The 17,569-nt window shown below is 41.4% G+C and overlaps 2 long non-coding RNA genes across 2 annotated transcripts in view; both read left to right on the top strand.

Moving 5' to 3' along the window:
* LOC310850558 overlaps positions 1-17,569 on the top strand; it is a 224,501-nt gene that overhangs the window by 6,230 nt on the left and 200,702 nt on the right. The gene's annotated exons all lie outside the window — the stretch shown is intronic.
* LOC310850560 lies at positions 2,968-16,411 on the top strand. The gene is made up of 3 exons (XR_014567365.1): positions 2,968-4,422; positions 9,025-13,873; positions 13,953-16,411. It is a non-coding gene; the product is annotated as an uncharacterized lncRNA (long non-coding RNA).

The following is a 17,569-nucleotide window of genomic DNA, read 5'->3' as shown; positions in this document are numbered from 1 at the left end:
CTCCTGGATTTTATTTTTAACCAAAGAGATACTATCTGTGTGGGAAAGTGAATTGGTATTTTGGAATTCTGTATGTGTAGCATGGATGTTGGACTGGGAAGAATAGTGGCAAGAGACTTAATCCTCTCCTAATGTTCCAGTTTCCTTCTAAAAAATGCAGGATTTTTTATTTATGAATAAAAAAATACAAAAAATACGGAGAACATGTATGTATAGAAAGATCATATTAATTAGGAAAAGTTTGTTCTGGAAACCTATTTCTTATATAGAAGTATCTGTTTAATCTGTAATCTAATTTATTTAAAAAACCTTTTAGTTTTATGTGTGTCTATAATGCTGTTCCATTCCCCTCCTTTATCTTTTAGATATCTCTGAAATCTTTTGGATTTCAAAATGTCTGAAATCATTTGGTATCTATGAAATATATATTCTATGGGGTAGATTTCCAAAGAAAGAATGAATATGAGAGTCTGAGTAGAACTGAGGTACTACAAGTTTTTAGGATTGGTTATAGAGATAAAGTAAATCTCATTCCTAAACTTGAATTTCACCCCTCAGTATTATTTTCAATATAATTTTGCATCTTAATCTATTTTAGTTTTTCATTTGTGGGATTTTAGTTTGTAATAAAGTACACATTTCATCATTTATTATGAAAATTATTGTGCCAAAATATACTTTAAAATGAAAATGAACCTATCTAGAAATTAATACTTTACATAGTGTAATTCTAACTTATGTCTACTCAGAAGCAAGTCCCATTGAATTCAATGGGGCTTATTCCAAGGTAAATGGGATTAGGATCGCTGCCTTTGGCAATCAGCTGCAAGTGTTAATTTAAGCAGTGTGTGGGTTTCCTTTAGTATAAAAGCAACGCCTCTTTGGCATCTGTAAGGAATTTAAGATTATAGACTCAGTGTTTTCTTTGTGCTCCATATTTTTAAAGCTTTTTAAAGCTCTCACATACTCCAAAATGTATAGGGTCACATAAGCATCAGACACGCATATTAGTCTGTGTGCATATGTATAATTGCCGAAATCCAGTGTTGTTTTTTTCTTAGTAGGTGTCGCAGCACTGTAAAGTGTTGTGCATAGTGCATGAATGATGAGATCAAACCCTTTACTGGGTCTTTCTTAGTGGAAGTCTGTGCAGAATTCTACCAAGCACAGGTGTATAGAGGAATCCCATGCAGTTTCAGAATGGATTTTTCTAGTTTCACTTCTGTGTTATCAAGTTGTTGTGCATACCAAGATAGATGTAACACACAGAATCAGAGTGGCTGCTGACTGTACTATGCTGTTACAATGCATATCCATCCAGTTTTTATGTATGTATTTACCTACTTACATATTGTGTGACTGCACCTCCACTTTGGAACCCCTGGCCCATCCATATTAGTCAGGCATTGTTTTTGGCGCCTGCTAAAAAAGCTTTTTTCGTCCCAGCAAGCCTACCCAGGCATGTAATTTTAGCACACAAAGTAAGTATAACTGTTTTAAAATTATTGATTTAATTTTATATCCTAAGATGCTTATGTAATTTGTTTTTTATTGGTGTTTTGAATGGATATTTTAGGCCGTCTATTGCAAACCACCTAGAAGTCTTTTGTTCTTGTAAGCATTTTGTGGAACAAATAAACAATTGTCACTTTCTGTAAAAAATGTATCTAAGCAGCTTACAAACACAATACCAAGCATGTTGTCAATCATTAAAACTAAATATGCAGAAAGATTTCTAAAGGCCTTCATCCAACTAAAAGAACATGACCACAAGCAGGCCATAAATACAGCAGTATGATATAAGTAAAAGACAAAACAACAACAACCCAGTTCTGCTGGAATGGCTTAGCCTGGTGCCTAAAACCTCATAGAAATGGTGCCAGGTGTGTTTCCCTGGGGAAAGCATTTCACTGTGTGGAATGCGCTGCTCAGTTGGTAGAGCATGAGACTCTTAATCTTAGGGCTGTGGGTTCGAGCCTCACACTGGTCAAAATATTCCTGCTATTGTCGGGAGTTGGACTAGATGACCCTTGTGATCCCTTTCAATTCTATAATTCTATGATTCTACTATAGTACATGATACTGTGCCTATATTTCATGGCTCAGGTTTGAGAGGGTCCTTGGCAGAATGCCAGCAGGCTGCCCCACTGAACCACCATTAAAATTGCTCACATTGCCCTAGAGCAGGAGTGGGGAACCATTTTCACCTTGAGGGCCACATTCCCTTATGGACAACCTTCCAGAGGCCACATACCATTGCTGAGTATGTCCAGCCACAAACCACTCTCCAACTGCCTTCCAGGCAAAGCAGAAGGTATACAAGGGTACACTCCTGGCCGGTAAAATAAATGGAAGAGGGCACAGAGGAAAGCCACTTAGGGATGTGGCTTGAGTGTGTGTCACCTGGGCAGAGTCTCAAGGGCCAGATAGAGATGCTTAGAGGACCACATTTGGCCCCTGGGCCTGCCCTAGAGCATTGTGGGAAATGAGAATGGCCACGGGAACCAGCCGCTTTGTGAAAGGAGCCCAAGGCAGCCCTCAGCTGTAGGTCCTGTGCTGGGGTCTAGTCACAGTGCCCAATAATTGAATCTTTGTGAGTGGCTTTAGACATTAATTTTATTATTATATCTGGATCCTACATAATTTTCTTTTCTGTGTCTCCCTTTGGCTTACTCTGAAAACAAAAAGCCTTTGATTCAGAACATAACTGGTGGTTTTCCACACTGGCCTGGCCAAATTAGGACAACTGGCAAACCACATTTATTGACCAATAAGCTGGGTTTCTAAATGGAAGGTTTTAAGTCAACATGACCCCTTTCTCTCCCTTTTACTATCTGTCTCAGGACTTAGGCAATGAATTACTGAAACTGGCACAGGTAAAAATGAATTTCTTCCGCAAATGAAATGTGATTGGATTTTCTTTTTAGTGAGCTGGCAACCGGAAACTGATTTGGTAACACATCTCGAGTACACTAAGGGAATGAAGGTAAAGCACTTTGACGTCACATAGTGAAAGCTATTACATAAATTAAATTTGTCATTCTTCTGTTTGTTTTATCTTGCTCTTGTGACCTAATGTTGCCACCATGTGTGTATGTTAGGTGGATGGGGTGGCAGATGCTGGTCTGCTTCCCAGAACGAGTTGACAATAGTCCTGTCTTGCTTGTGCACAGTGATGTGGCTTTTCCAGGAAGACTGATAAGAATGCAAGGCGAGCCTTAAATAGTGCAACCTATTGGATTGCTAGCTACCTCTGAATTTGGCAGTAGCTTGGCACAAAGCAGGGATGAGGTGACAGTAGGGTATTCAGAATCCCCTTGCTGTACTTAAACCAAAATAGCTAACACCAACCAAAGTGCCCCCAGCTCGGGACCTGGGTGAGCATGCGGAGATCTTTGCCTGTGAAATGGATGCAGCAGCCTAAATGTCCCATTCCGTGTATATACAGGCAACTGAATCTTATTTCAATACAGTATGGCCGTATCTTATGCTGGAGTTACGTTCTGGGGATGGCAAGTATACTAAATAAATACATGTGTCCAAACCATCCCTCTCATGAACTTCCTTTGCTTGCAAGCAAGGCTCTCTGTCTTGCTTTCGGGGGCTCTGGGACCCTCTCAAACGGCATCTGGGAGGCTTTTGCGAGATCTCACAGGGCCGTTCAAGTTCCCACGAGGGCCTCCTGGAGTCTGGTAAATGAAGCAGAGAGCTTCTAAGCTCTCTACCTCACATACAATTAATTTTCCCAATTTAAACAGGTCAGCTTTCATTTCTTTCTTTTTAAATAATATTTTATAATGAGTTTTCATAATACATTACAATTAAAAAACAACACTAATCTAAACCAAAATAAAAGAAAGAAAGAAAGAAAGAAAGAAAGAAAGAAAGAAAGAAAGAAAGAAAGAATAATGCAAAGTCCTCTCTCTCAGGTAAATCTTAAATCTTATCTCGCACATAAGGAGGTGGATTCTCCCAGGATTCACCTGTAAGATGCGATCGAACTGTACCACTGACCTGACGGCATCGTCTACTTTGCTTGATAGCGGCAGGCTACCTTAGGGCAGGCCGCACAGCACACTCAAAGTTCTGTCCTCCAGTGCCTCACTGCAATTTCCTGCCCCTCTCCCCCAGTATCTGCTGCCTGAGGTGGCACTTTCACTCAACCAAACGGTAGAGCCGGTCCTTGGATGTTTGCAGGCCTTGGTTTGCCCTTGAGGGCTTTGGACATTTCCCTCTCATGTTTGAGTAATGTCCTCTCCTCCTCCTATGCTGTGGACAAATTTAGATCTTCCAAGTTCTCTGGATAACTTGCCTATTGTTTCATTGTAAATTATGCTGGAGAGAACAGGACGGTTAATAATGCTTTCAGTAACCACAGAGTTCAGTTAAATATCATCTCCCTTCCTTTCACACAATAGTTGGGCTTTTCTCTGTTCCCCGCTGCTGTGCTCATTCAGTCATACCTTTTGACTGTTTTCTCTTTCTTTTCTTGTATTTTGGCCTTGTGCTAAAAATATAACCTGACATCCAGTATCTCCCCCCCCCCCAAAAAAAAACCACTCACCCAGCTAAAAAGGTGCCCCTCTTATTCCTGGACTATAATGTCAGTTCCACCAGATCAAAGGCTGGGAACATAAAAGTCAAGATCTATTATTTATTTCGCAGTTTGCATCAATGATGCTTTTTGCTTTCTCGTGATACTTGCTGATGTTTTTAATGCTGCGTGTGCTCCTCGAAAGCATTTGTCCCCTACAGACAATATACATATTAATGTAGCCTATCAGTGCTTAACAAGCTTGGAGGAACCTTGCACATACCAGATAGGCTTATGTTCAAAAGGTTAGATTTTCAAGAAGAGCAAGATGGCCATCCCATTTTGAGTTGGTGATTATCTTGGCCTAAACACAAGAAATATTTGAGGTAGGGTTGAGATGCAGCCCAGTTTGTTTGCAGGATGGGAGACTACATCTACCCATCTGATAATCTGCATTTTTGTAGAGTATATGGGCTGAGAGTTAGGAAAGAATACAATGAAGTTCATTTAAATTAAATAAAAAATCTGGTTCCCTGTATTGTTAATTGAACAGTTGTTTTTTCATTTGTTATAAATGGTCTGCCATAGTCTGATCACACCAGCACCATACATTTAAAACACACTTTAAGCACATGGCTCCCCCCCCTCCAAGAACCCTGGGAACTGTAGTTTACCCGCACAGAGCTATAATTCCCAGCACCCTCAACAAACTATTATTCCCATGATTCTTTGGGGGAAGCCGTGTCCTTTAAATTGATAGCATGGATGTGACCTAAATAGCCAAACCTCTCATTAGATCATCAGCAATTTGTAGTCCCTTGAAATTTTATTTGCAACCTTTTCAGCCTGTGACTTTTTCACTTTTGCTGCTTCCTCGTGAAGACTCAGCAGAGGCTACCTGTGGCGGCAGTTTGTTACATCTGCAGCACGGCTTGTTTCACCACAGGGCCAAATTCTCTTCTGGTACCAGTGATAGCTCAGGGCAAAAATGGGTGGAGCAGAATGCAGTATATGAATGCCATCTTTTATTGCGTATCCACTGGGAGTCTTGAATGGTTTTCAGAAAGGTATCCCTCCCCTTGTTGATTAAATTGAATGATACTTTTTTTAAAAAACCCACACAAACCCAAACTATTTATTTTAAAAAATACAAATGCAAATTACAGATGCATTCCCCATTATTTATTGCAGATTATGGGTAGTCTCCCCTAAAATGGCGCTTGAGGTAACTCAGGCAGACGTCTGATCCCTGCTCTGGGTTTTATCCTGACAACAACCCTGTGAAGTAGGGTAAGCTAAGAGAAAGTGGATGCCTCAAGGTCACCCCAGTGGCTGAGAGGGGATTTGAACCCTGGTCTCTCGAGTCCTAGTTCAACTCCTAGCCCAAAATGCTGAATCCGGGCCCAACTGTGTCCTATTTTGTGTCAGGAGGGGTCTGGGAAAAAAGACCTTAGGAACATAGGAAGCTGTCATATACTGAGCACTCCTAGCTCTGGCAGTGGTTTTCTAAGGGGTCTCTCCTAGCCCTTCCTTGACATAGTAGGTAGGGATTGTAATCTTTTGCATGCAAAACAGATGCTCTACCAATGAGCTTACAGCCCTTCCCTTTCCATAGATTTGTGTTTGTAAAGCTTCCCTGTCAAATGCTTACTCCAGTCAAGGAACCATTGGAGGGTGCCCAGATTCTTGTTGAGCTGAGGGGATTAATTTGCCGTCACCTTTTGAGCTTAGCTATTTGAGGGGAACACACGGCTTTTACTGTTTCCTTTAAAATGTAATTGGGATCAGGTTGATTACGCCTCTTCTTGTCTCTGACACCCCCTCCTTCTTCTTTACTCCTTTGGGGACACTCCTGAAGAGCCTTTTACAATCAATGGTTGACCTCGTTAAGCAAAACCATAAAAGTGATTTCAGAGTTTGCATTGTTAAATAAAAGCGCACCCGAGAATAGCATGAAATTTGCAGCGGATCTAACCAAACAGAGCTAACAAGCAGGGCTATGTGTATTCCATACAATTCTATGCATATATATATATTCCTCAGTGTTTCAAAATCCTGAATAAAAGACCATCTTTTTCCTGCAATCAACCACAGTGGTGGTAGTTTATTTTCATATGCAAAATTAAGTATTCATTTATTAAACTCATTTATGCAACCATGTTATTTTTATGTTTTTATTTTTAGCTCAGCCTCCTCTCTGGGAATTATTCTTTCTTTTGACTCCCGTTCTCTCTCCAGATCCTCCCTCCCTCCCAACAAGGTAGTTCATTTAGAAAGAAATGTTTATGAGAAGAGCTTGTCAGTTGGCATTTTTACTGGTGCACTAACCCAAAGGTAAAATATAAAGGCATGTCTTTTCCATGCTGGGTTGTTGTTACTAGAAGGGGTTCCTCCCTTGTTAGCTTGATAAATAATTTTACTAGCTAGAACCTGCTGAAATTTTATGCCGGCTGTCTATTTTCTACTTGCTGCAAATAAATCCCAGCACTTGGAGGGCTCTAAAACTCCAAACACATGGCAGCTCCTTATTTGGGTCCTGGTTGACTAAAATATTCATATATATTTTTACTTTATTTTTTAGTTTATCTCATAGGAGTATAGGAGGTTGTCCTATGGCAAGTTAGACCATTGGTGCATTTTTCCTGTTACTGTTAGACTGGCAGCAGCTCTTGGGGTTTAAAACAGGGGTCTCTCATGACAGTATCTGGGGATGGTGGGGTTTGAACCTGGGACCTTTAGGACTACACGTGTAACACGATGCGGTGGTTGATTGCTGAAGGTGCTGGAATGGACTTTACCACTTCAGAATGAAGGGAGGGTAGGTGGGGATGTCACATTTTTGAGAAAAACCCAGTTTAAAGAAATCCTGCATGTCAGGACTGACAGGAAGGTCCTTGAGTCATTTTTGTTTTCATTCTTCCAGCCCTCCCCTTTTTCTGCTGTATGTGTGAGTCCAGGCCTATGCTTGTTTATTTTTGATCATTTATATACCCTGTAGAACCACAATTTCTAAGCAATGATCAACAATGATACAATAGACATTATATATAAATAAATAGAATATAATGCTTGAAACATACATCTTACACACATGCGCGCGCGCACACACACACACACAGAGTGGTACCTCGGGTTACATATGCTTCAGGTTACATATGCTTGAGGTTACATACTCCGCTAACCCAAAAATAGTACATAGTACCTCGGGTTAAGAACTTTGCTTCAGGATGAGAACAGAAATCATGTGGTAGCAGCAGTGGGACCATTAGCTAAAGTGGTACCACAGGTTAAGAACAATTTCAGGTTAAGAACGGATCTGTGTAATGAATTAAGTATTTAACCCGAGGTACCACTGTATATGCTTTATTCTTTTCTGCTACTGATGATTTTAGTATTTTTGGAGTATTTGGGGTGGTTTGCCTACATTTCAATTCCCCCACAATTCCCTCGTTATACCTTAATTCTGAAGTATAACCTGGAGTCTTCAGCCTCAGTTTATGTGGCCAACAGTGTCTGCTACATTCTCATTCCAGTCAGAGTTTTTTCACAGTTATCCTGGCCTTTAAAAGTTCCCCCACTCACCACCCTTTTGGAAGGGGCCATGGTTTATTTGTAGCCTGTTTTTTGTTTTGTTTGTTTTGTTTAAATGGCAGGCTTCTGCCTTGGGTGTATAGCACACTAAAATCGGAAATGAATTACTTTCACTTCTTTTCAGAAAGTAGCCGCATTGGTTTAATGTACTTAAAAACAAACCCAAGGGTATAAAATTAGTGGGATTTTGTTTGTGGGTAGACCTACATACATATGTTTGGGAATTCTGAGGTAGCCATCATGAGAACTGAACCTAGGCAGTCATAATTCCAGATTAGTTAAAACTAGAACACTTATTTGTCCACTTCCACCAACCATCAGCTCAGGATCCGCCTGCAGCCCCTGGACGGATTACCTCCCAGGGCACTTGGTACTCAACAGCAAAAGACAAAGTTACCCACCTCTGTTCCTGGGTGTTATGGTAAATTTAAATTTTAAAATTTAAATTTAAAATGTCTGCTCCCAGCCCCTTCAAAGAGCCCAATACAAGTGTAGGCTGCTGCTTCAGCAGATCTTGTGATGACACCAGGCCTGAGGTTACTCTGCAACATTTCACAGAAGTAAAACAAACATGTTTTCATGTACTTACAACACCCCCATTCTGCCATCAAGGATCACTTGATCACCCCACAGCCCACCCCAGTGAAGGCTGGTCCATTTGGGCTAATGGGAAATTGCCCTCCCTCTCTCCCTCCCTCCCTCCCTCCCTCCCTGCCTTCCTTCCTTCTGCTTCAAAGGCACAGGCTTCCTCTTCCTTAGCCTCAGCTTTGCCTTGGTAGAACTCAGCAGGAGGGAGGATGGGAGCAACAGTAGAATTGGTTGGCTCTGCTCCCCCTAACATTGGTCTCCCTGCCTCCCAACCGACCAGTCCCATTGGACACTTATGGGGGTGGGGGCAGACAGGTATACTTGCCCAAGACCTTGGAGAACTAAGGTGGGCTGCCCCCCCCCCCAGGACTGGCTGCTTTTTTGTTTGAGTTTTAACTGCATTCTAAGAAGACTCCCCCTCCCCCAGGTATCAGACAAGCTCTACACAGGCCTGGGCACCAGCCCCCACCGCTTTCCCCCTGTATGTGGCATTGCCACCTTTTCTAACCATCCTTTGCTGCTGTCCCTTTGACTGGATTGGTCACAGTTTGGAGTGCGCGCGGGAGGGGGGCGAATCTGGTGTGGGCATCTGTAATACACTGCAGATCATGCTGCTCTTTAAGGCACAGCTCCAGGGCTGTTGAAAGGTTGGCAACCCTAGTGTAGATATTCATTTACTCTGAATCTAGGCTGTCATGCCTTGCTTTATAGAGCAGGGTGTGTTACTTAACTGGCTGTAGCACTTTGCATTTTACAGTTCGTTTACTAATACTGTACTGTGGAAGGAAAGTGAATCCTAGAAACAGTCTTAAAAAGGCATTTGTCTAAAGGAAAAATATTAATCAGGGGCAGGAATACACTGCAAGGGGGAAGGAGGGAGTGATTCTGGCAATTAGGTGCAGTTGAAGGTCATTCTTCTTCCACAATCTCTGCCTTGTTTATTTAGTAACAAGTAGCTTGGGGTTAAGGATGGGCAGATCTATCCACTTTAGGCTATTCTCAGTTTCTCATTTTTTCCAGCCATAGTTTGCCACATTTCCACAGCAGCTTGTGTTATTTTTTAAAAGCCCTCACAAAATTAACCATGATTTGAGTGTGCATCTTTCCTAATTTACCAATTTTTAAATAGGCAATTTTGCCTAATAGTCATTTTTGCAAGCCATTTCCCTTAATAATAATGCATTTTGTATATTGTTTTTCCACCAGTCTTTTCACTGTATGCACTTTTTCCAAAAACGCAAATTTATGTACCTCTCTTTTGGTTGGGGAACTGTATCACAAAATTCAAAGAAGCACAAATTTTGAAAAATAGTTCTTTTGCAGCTTAGATATTGTTTTGAGAAGTGTGAAGCAGGTTGTTTTGCATTAAAATGAGAACCAAAATTGAATCTCTCCCCATCCCTAAATCCTAGTCGCATGCACACAGCAAGGCTTTTGTGTTTTTTTTACAAATGCAATTAGAGAAGCAGCCAAATGACAGCTGTTGGAAGTGTTAAATTAGGCCAAGGACTCCAAGTAGCAAAGTTTGGTTATATTACATAATTTATTGGAACGCAGCATAGCTGTGTTAGAAAGTGGAATGACTGATAGGGAACAAAGGGCTGTGTTTGTATTCTAAGGAAACATTCGTGACTTCAAGGTGGGGGCGGGCAATTGGGAGGTTGAAAGGGGTGGCTCTCTAAAATATATACTATTACAGAGAAGTTTCCAGATGTGCTCTCCCAAACCGACATGCCCAACATGTTTGCACTCCTGTCTCAGCGATGTCTACGCTGGCTTGGTCATGACTACAGAATGGAAGATGGAAGGACATGCTGGCTGGCAGCATAAATCCCACTGAGTGGGAATCCCTTGCAGATGACTTCAGAGCCTGGAAACAACCAGTCAGGTCCTACATCCATAGCAGTGACTAGAGGAGGAATGACCACTGGGCGGAGCACAGAGAAGAAACACAGGCGGATTTAGGGAAATGTGGCCACTTCAACTACACTGAGCTGAGAGAGCGCCACAACAATGGCAAACAATGGAAAGCAAGAGGCGGGGGGCACCGAATTAGGGCATCACACAGGGCACCACTGAAATGTTAAGGCACAAAGTCTGCCAGTCCCGAAGTTTCCCAAGTGGGTCTTAGAATACATGTTATTTCTTTGCCTTCCTCACATGGTGGTTGTGAGGATCAATTCAATCCTGTTCTGAGATCATTGAAGCTAGGGGGAAATAATGCAATGAACAGCAGCCCCAGAGAATCCCCAGGGAACCTCTGATGCTGCAGCATTACTTGGAGCTAAACTAACCCACCAACCCATCACACAGGCCCTATTCCAGGATGCTCCATTAAATTACCCTCTCCCCCAGTCCTACCATCACAGTCTTTCATGGTTACATGGCATGCTCAGCTATTTAAAAAATGGCCTATGGTGATAACATTTATTAAGGTTAGGAAAGGCTAAAAGTCACATGTGCTTTTAGAAAAAGTGAGTATTTTCATAATTAGGGATGAAAGGATCTGTCAGTTTCAAGACTCTGTTTCTCATTTTTCCAGTACTTTGCAGTTCTATAGCAATTTGTGATTTAATTGAAAAAAAAACCCATGAAAATTCAACAGCATTTTTGTATGCAGTTTTGATTAATGTACATATTTTTACAAGCAATTTCCCCACGTTTATGAACATTGGTTGAAGAACTGCATTACAAAAATTTTGCAGGCTGGTTGTGTTTCTGTTCTCATACTGGTTTGGAAAGTGTGAATTGGTTAGATTCGCCTTTAAATGCAAACTGAATTGAATTTATTCCCATCACTGTTCACAATCTACTTGCTCTCTGAATGCCCAGGATCCAGTAGGTCCTTTTTTTTACTACATTGGGAGTAATTTGATATTTATATTTTATTATATGCAATTCATACTTACTTTTTATATATTTGCTGGTTGGTTTTACTCACTTTGTAATGATAAAAATTAAGTTTTAAAAGCTGTCTGTGTGTATATATGTCCACCAGTCAGCCAGTCATGCCAACTTCCAGAATACTTCATCTCATCCCCTATCCCAACAATGGATAGTTAACATTCTCTGACCATGGAGCATGCTCAGTTCTTATTGGCTTGCTTGGTGGTCCACCCACTGCCCACACACTTCAGTTCAATAAGTATTTTTTAAAAAATACTTCTGCAAACCTTGGAGTTACCCTGAGCTTGTTGGTACTTTCCTCTTCTGCATGGATGATGCCATTTTGTCTACATAAAGATCCACACTTGGATAATGAGTTTGCTATTAGTACAGGAGACAGATGGAAGCTCCATCTACCTAAATGCACTTTTGAATCCCAAAGATGGTGCTGCTTAGGTTCTGTCAGTCAGTCGAGTCACTCCAGGCGGCAGCATCATCCCCATTGAAGCCACCACGAGAGGCCGATTTGAGGGATCTTTGAACCCTTCAGGCGGCTACTTTGATGGTGCACTTAAGCCAGATATGGTGGTTGCCCATGCATGAATGATGGCGGTTCTAAAAGCCTAACCATCGTTGTGGTGTTCATAAGCTGTCATTCCCTGTAGTGACGATGACAGCTGGCAATGCGTGTGAACTCTTTGCTGATGACATCTATCCTTAAAAGAAGAGAGGGTTGGGGAAGGAGGGGGAGGAGAAGTTCTGGCATTCTGGGCTTATTTCCTCCATATGACTTCCACATTCTTCTGGGGGGGGGGGGCGGGTGTCATAACTAAGACCTGATGAAACACACAAACCCCAGTTCAATATTGTTTCAGCTCTGAATTTAATAGGTGGCTGTAGGTAAGCTGTTCTCCCTGTGCTTCAGGCCCCTACTTGCAACGTGGGGCTAATAATTATACTGAACTTACAGGTTTGGAACGAAGCATCTTGAGCAGTCTAATGTGCTTATAAATGCTAAATATTCTGAGTATAGTGTACTGTACTGTTGCAAAACAGTGACAAAAACCCCAGCAAGAATCAGCTTGCTTATTTATTTATTTAGGCAGACATTAAAAAGGGTTTTTCTCTTGTTATGTGTCTGCTTCTGTATCCCTTCCCCAAGCTGGATATATCCATGTCAGAAAATATGTAAATAGTTTTAGGTAAGCATGCCATTTCTTTATTCCATCACTTTTTTTTAATTGGAGAAAGAGCATATCATCATCTTATTATCGTGCACCCTCTAAATGGAGGTGGACAAGCCACAGAGTGATTGCAGATCAGTCTTTATTTGAGCACAAAGGTCAACACCATTTATTAAAGTTGTATATAATCACTTTTCCTATTTAACTGGCTGTATTATTCAATAATGAGAGGGGAAGAGACCTCTCAAGCAAAGGTATTATTCTAGAGAACTGAAGATCAGCTCTCTCTAAAGTTTCTATTAAAACCACTTATGGAAAATGTTGTGTTTTACCAGGAGATGTGTACTAGCAATGGTGAAATTTGCAATATTGTCCACACTTCCGCTTGTCCCACCACTTTCCCCTAGGGAAATCTGCTCTTTACTACTGAATCGGAGCAAACATCAGTTTGGTTTTCTGTGGAACAGATCAAGCCAATTGTGGACGATCCCTCAGTTGTCTTAAGATAGAGTTTTCCAAAAGTCTGAGGCTGGCACACATTAAGTAGGCTAGGCAGGAACATTTAGCAGTGGAGAGTGATCTAGTAGTTATACATTCTGCAGCATGAGAGAGAATGAAACTCCTGACAAAATGCACCAGTCTTTGTGTGTGGTTGTTCACTATTGGAAGTACTATTACACCCCTAAAATGGCTACTCTAGCACGGTCACATGGAAGGCTGAGTAGTCCCTGCACTTAGGAACATAGGAAGAAGTTTATACCAGACTGCAGTATTAGTCCAGCACCGTGTTTACCCAGGGTGGTATTCAACCAACCTGTCCTGTCAGTGAAAGGATTTACACTTGTGCAATAAGATTTTCCCTTCCTCTTCTCCCTTGTGCCCTGGAACACATTTAGCAGGAGATCCCCTGGAACAGATTTAGCAGGTGCACAGGGGGAGAAGAGGAGAATGTTCCTTTGTTCAAGCAGAAATCCTTGCACTGATGAAATGTTCACTTTGTGTTGTACTGGATTCCACTCTTGGATTGGCAATGGCTTTTTGGCTGTTGATGGAAAACAAGCCTGCCTGCCTTTGCCCTAAAGGAAACCTTGTACTGGATTCCACTCTTGGATTGGCAATGGCTTTTTGGCTGTTGATGGAAAACAAGCCTGCCTGCCTTTGCCCTAAAGGAAACCTTTGGTGGTTCTGTGGCCAGGCGAATGTGGTTTGGAACTGAGATATCCTGCAAATATCCAACACATTAAGTTGTCTTTTGCTGAATTGAGCAATTGGTCTTGTCACATCCAGGAAGATGGTACCAAAGCAGTGCAGTGGAGAGTTCTGTATGTGTTTGCATGTTTGGTCATTATGTGGGGGATTGTGGGTGAACTAGCAGTGAGTGTGTGGAGGTGATGTTTGAGTGACCCAGTGCCTCCAAACATCTAGCAACTTGGTACGCACAGAACCAGTGTGTGCAGGCTAGTTCTGGACTCCCAAATGGGAGAATTTCACATTTTTAGGATTTGTTATTGAGTTTACTTAATGTGCTTGATGTGTAGCCATTTGATGGCATGTGTTCATTTGGGAGGTGTAGTCAATTATTTTTCAATGCCTTATTCTTCACAGATCAACATAGTTGCACTCTGATTTTGCATCTTGGGAGAAGGGGACCTGAACTAAGTCACTCCTGCTGAGACTTGAGCCAGGAGATGAAATTAGAGCTTCAGTAACATCAGGGGTAAAATGTGTGTGTTACTCTCTTGGCTCCCTAAAGAAATCAGAGTACAGCAACTGGATTATGTTGAGAAATGGGGGTGGGGAGAAGCCATATTGTCGCCTTCCTGAGAGCCATTCATTTTGCTTTCCGGTATGATTAATGAATTAAAGATACAGTATATTTATTTTATAGCCTGATTATCTTTGTGTAATAAATCTAAACACCAGTGTCTGCCAATACAGAAAAGCTAGCATATTTTTTCTTCTCTTTTAAAAAGGACTACAAGCCAAGTCGAACTTCTTATCTTTCAAGTTAAAAAAAAGATATATTTTTGCCATTATGTTATTGTTCCCCTCGAAATCCAAACCACAGAGAAATAAATTGTTCAAAGGGATAGCAGTAAAATGTTAAACTCTACAGAACGTTTTGCTTTTGCTATGCTTGCAAATGAGTGTCTCATTATTGAAATAGTATTCCACTGAGAGATAATTGAAGTAAAGCATTTACTTCACCTAATTTCCCCCTGATATTTATGTTTTATATTTTAAAATGGGAGACGGTGAAGAGCAAAGAGATTGCATTTCCTTAAATATTTCCTACAACGAGAACTATAGTGGACTTACAATGCAATCATATGCATGTCTACTTAGAATAAGTCTTGCACAATTAGATTTGTAGGATTTACTGCCAGGTAAGTCTGCATAGTATTGCAGCCTCAGAGTGGAGAGATCTACTTTCAGATGTATTTATAGTTATTTAATAGACTCGTTTTCCAGAAAACAATGGCCTGGTTTTCATGTAATGCCAAGTCAAACCATAACTTAGTGCAACTGTGTACATTTGTGGAGAGAAGACTGTGGGCACTTTGTTTCTCAGATCCAGCCACTGCTACAATGTTGTGAGCTATGCCATGGTTTGGCTTAGTGTGTTTGTCTTGCTCTAGGGGTTTGTTCTTGGGTTACCGGAGGAGACACAGCCCAAGCCCAAGTTCAGACAACACACCAAGCCAAAATATAGCAGGAGCAAAACAGCTGCCATCTCCTCTCTGTGAGGAGGCACCCAAATCATTTTGCTGCCTGAGACAAAGAACAAGATGTCCCCACACCCCATTCAGCTCAATACTCTCAATGAGACAGTGATTTCTGCTCCTACGGGAGAAGACTCAAGCAGGCCGTGTGATGCCCAACTCTGTCTCCATCCAGGTCCAGCCCTGCCATTAGGCGGAGTGAGGCAGCAGCCTCAGGCAGCTCATTTTGGGGTGCTATGATTTGTGGTTGGTTTATTTTAAAAAATTGTTGCATTTTTACCGTCAGGGAGTGGGAGAGGTTCTTGTGGGTGATTGTATTTTGTCTCTAGGTGTAAAATAACTTGGATACAACAGAAACTGAATGGGAGTGTGCCATTTGCTGCTCTGTCTCAGGCAGCAAAAAGTCTTGGGCAAGCCCTGCCTGTAACACACAGTTGTTGGCTCATTGCTCCGCCAGGCTGCTGCCCCCACCATCAGCATCTGCTGCCTGAAGCAGCTGCCTCCCTCTGCCTAATGCTAGGAATGCAAACTTGCTGATTCCCCTCCCCCCCCCGCAGTGACAGCTACTAGATAATAGGGGCTGTTCTGTCTACATTGGGACACTTGAAGCAAAGTTTGGTTTCTTGCCCCATCTATGGTGTCTGTGTTTCTTCACATTGGAAAAGTCATTTTTTCTCTCTCCAGCACTGCAGGGAGAATGCGGGCAATCTGTTTATTTTTGAAACCTTTCCCCCTGCATTCAAATCCCTGGACTGTGTGACTCTTGGCTGTTTTTTCCTTTCTTCTTTTAAGCCAATGTGATTCAAAGGATAACTTTTTTCCCCTTCGCTTTCTGAATATGAATTACTTCTTTCAAAAATGACACTACTTGGCACAATCAAGCACATTTTTTAAAATAAAAAAAATCATATAAAAATCACTACAGATCTTGGGCCAGCTTTCAAGAGTTTGCTCCTTTCCCAGCTTACATTAGATCTTTTGAGATGGAGGCAACTGGGCATTTTTATTTTCCAGTGACAAGAAATATTCTGCAATCAGATAGGCATATTTGGAATGAATGCTCCCTGTTCTTAATTGCAATACTTCTTAACATCCTAATTAAGAACTGAGGCTTGCCACTGTTTTAATGAGGAGCCAGCCATTTAGGTTTTTTTTTTTAAAAAAAAGTAAATTAAAGCAAATTTCTCTTGTGACAAGTCAATAAAACAATAGAAAAACATGGTCTCTTATTCCTCCCCCAATGCATCTCTTTTTCTCAATCAGTCAACATCTGTTCCTTGTTTCAGTTGTAGATGTTAATGCTTGCTGCCCCGTGACAGGTAAACTGTAGAGGAACCTGAAGACAGTGTCGCTTTTCATTAGTCGATCATTTCCAGTCCCCTAGGCCACTGGGGCTGTGGCTCATCAGGCAAAGCTTTGCTGTGCCGTCGCCTCCAATATCTGCCAGGTGAGAATAGGCACACACGTTTTACATGATGTAAGACTAGCGCTTAATTTCTAAAACTGGAGTTGCCTTGGCTGAAGACTGACCTGGTGCTGTCTCATGCCCTGTTCAGTACTGGGAAATAAATTTATATAATGTTGTTTCTAAGTGTTGAGCAAAGGGATTTTAATTTATTAAATTTCTATTCTGCCCTTCATCTGAAGATCATAGGGCAGTTTACAATATAGAACATAAAAATATATAGCATAATAACCACCAACAACAACAACCACAATGCCCTCACAATATAAAAAGCCATAGATTGTTTAATTAGCCAAAGGCCTGGGAGAAGAGGAATATTGTTACATTCAGCATTACATCAGTTAAAAACAAACATAACATCAGTAATGGCGTGCAAGTAAAAATGTGATCGGAAAAGCAATCCTCGTATTCTCTGCCTGAATATTGTTTCGTATTTTGCGAATAACAAAACTAGGGGCTTCGATGCTGCATTTAATTAACTGAAAATGTTGACAGCTCATTTGATAAGCTTTTTGAGCTGCAAACGAAATTGGTTTCCCGCTTCTCACTTGACGGGGGTCTGATGTGGTCTCCTTTAACCTATCAACTGCCCAGCTGC

Source organism: Podarcis gaigeae, assembly GCF_964106915.1.
Source record: "Podarcis gaigeae genome assembly, chromosome: 8".
Taxonomy (NCBI): domain Eukaryota; kingdom Metazoa; phylum Chordata; class Lepidosauria; order Squamata; family Lacertidae; genus Podarcis; species Podarcis gaigeae.
Note: the sequence above shows the minus strand (reverse complement) of the source record. Positions and strands in the feature narration are given on the sequence as shown.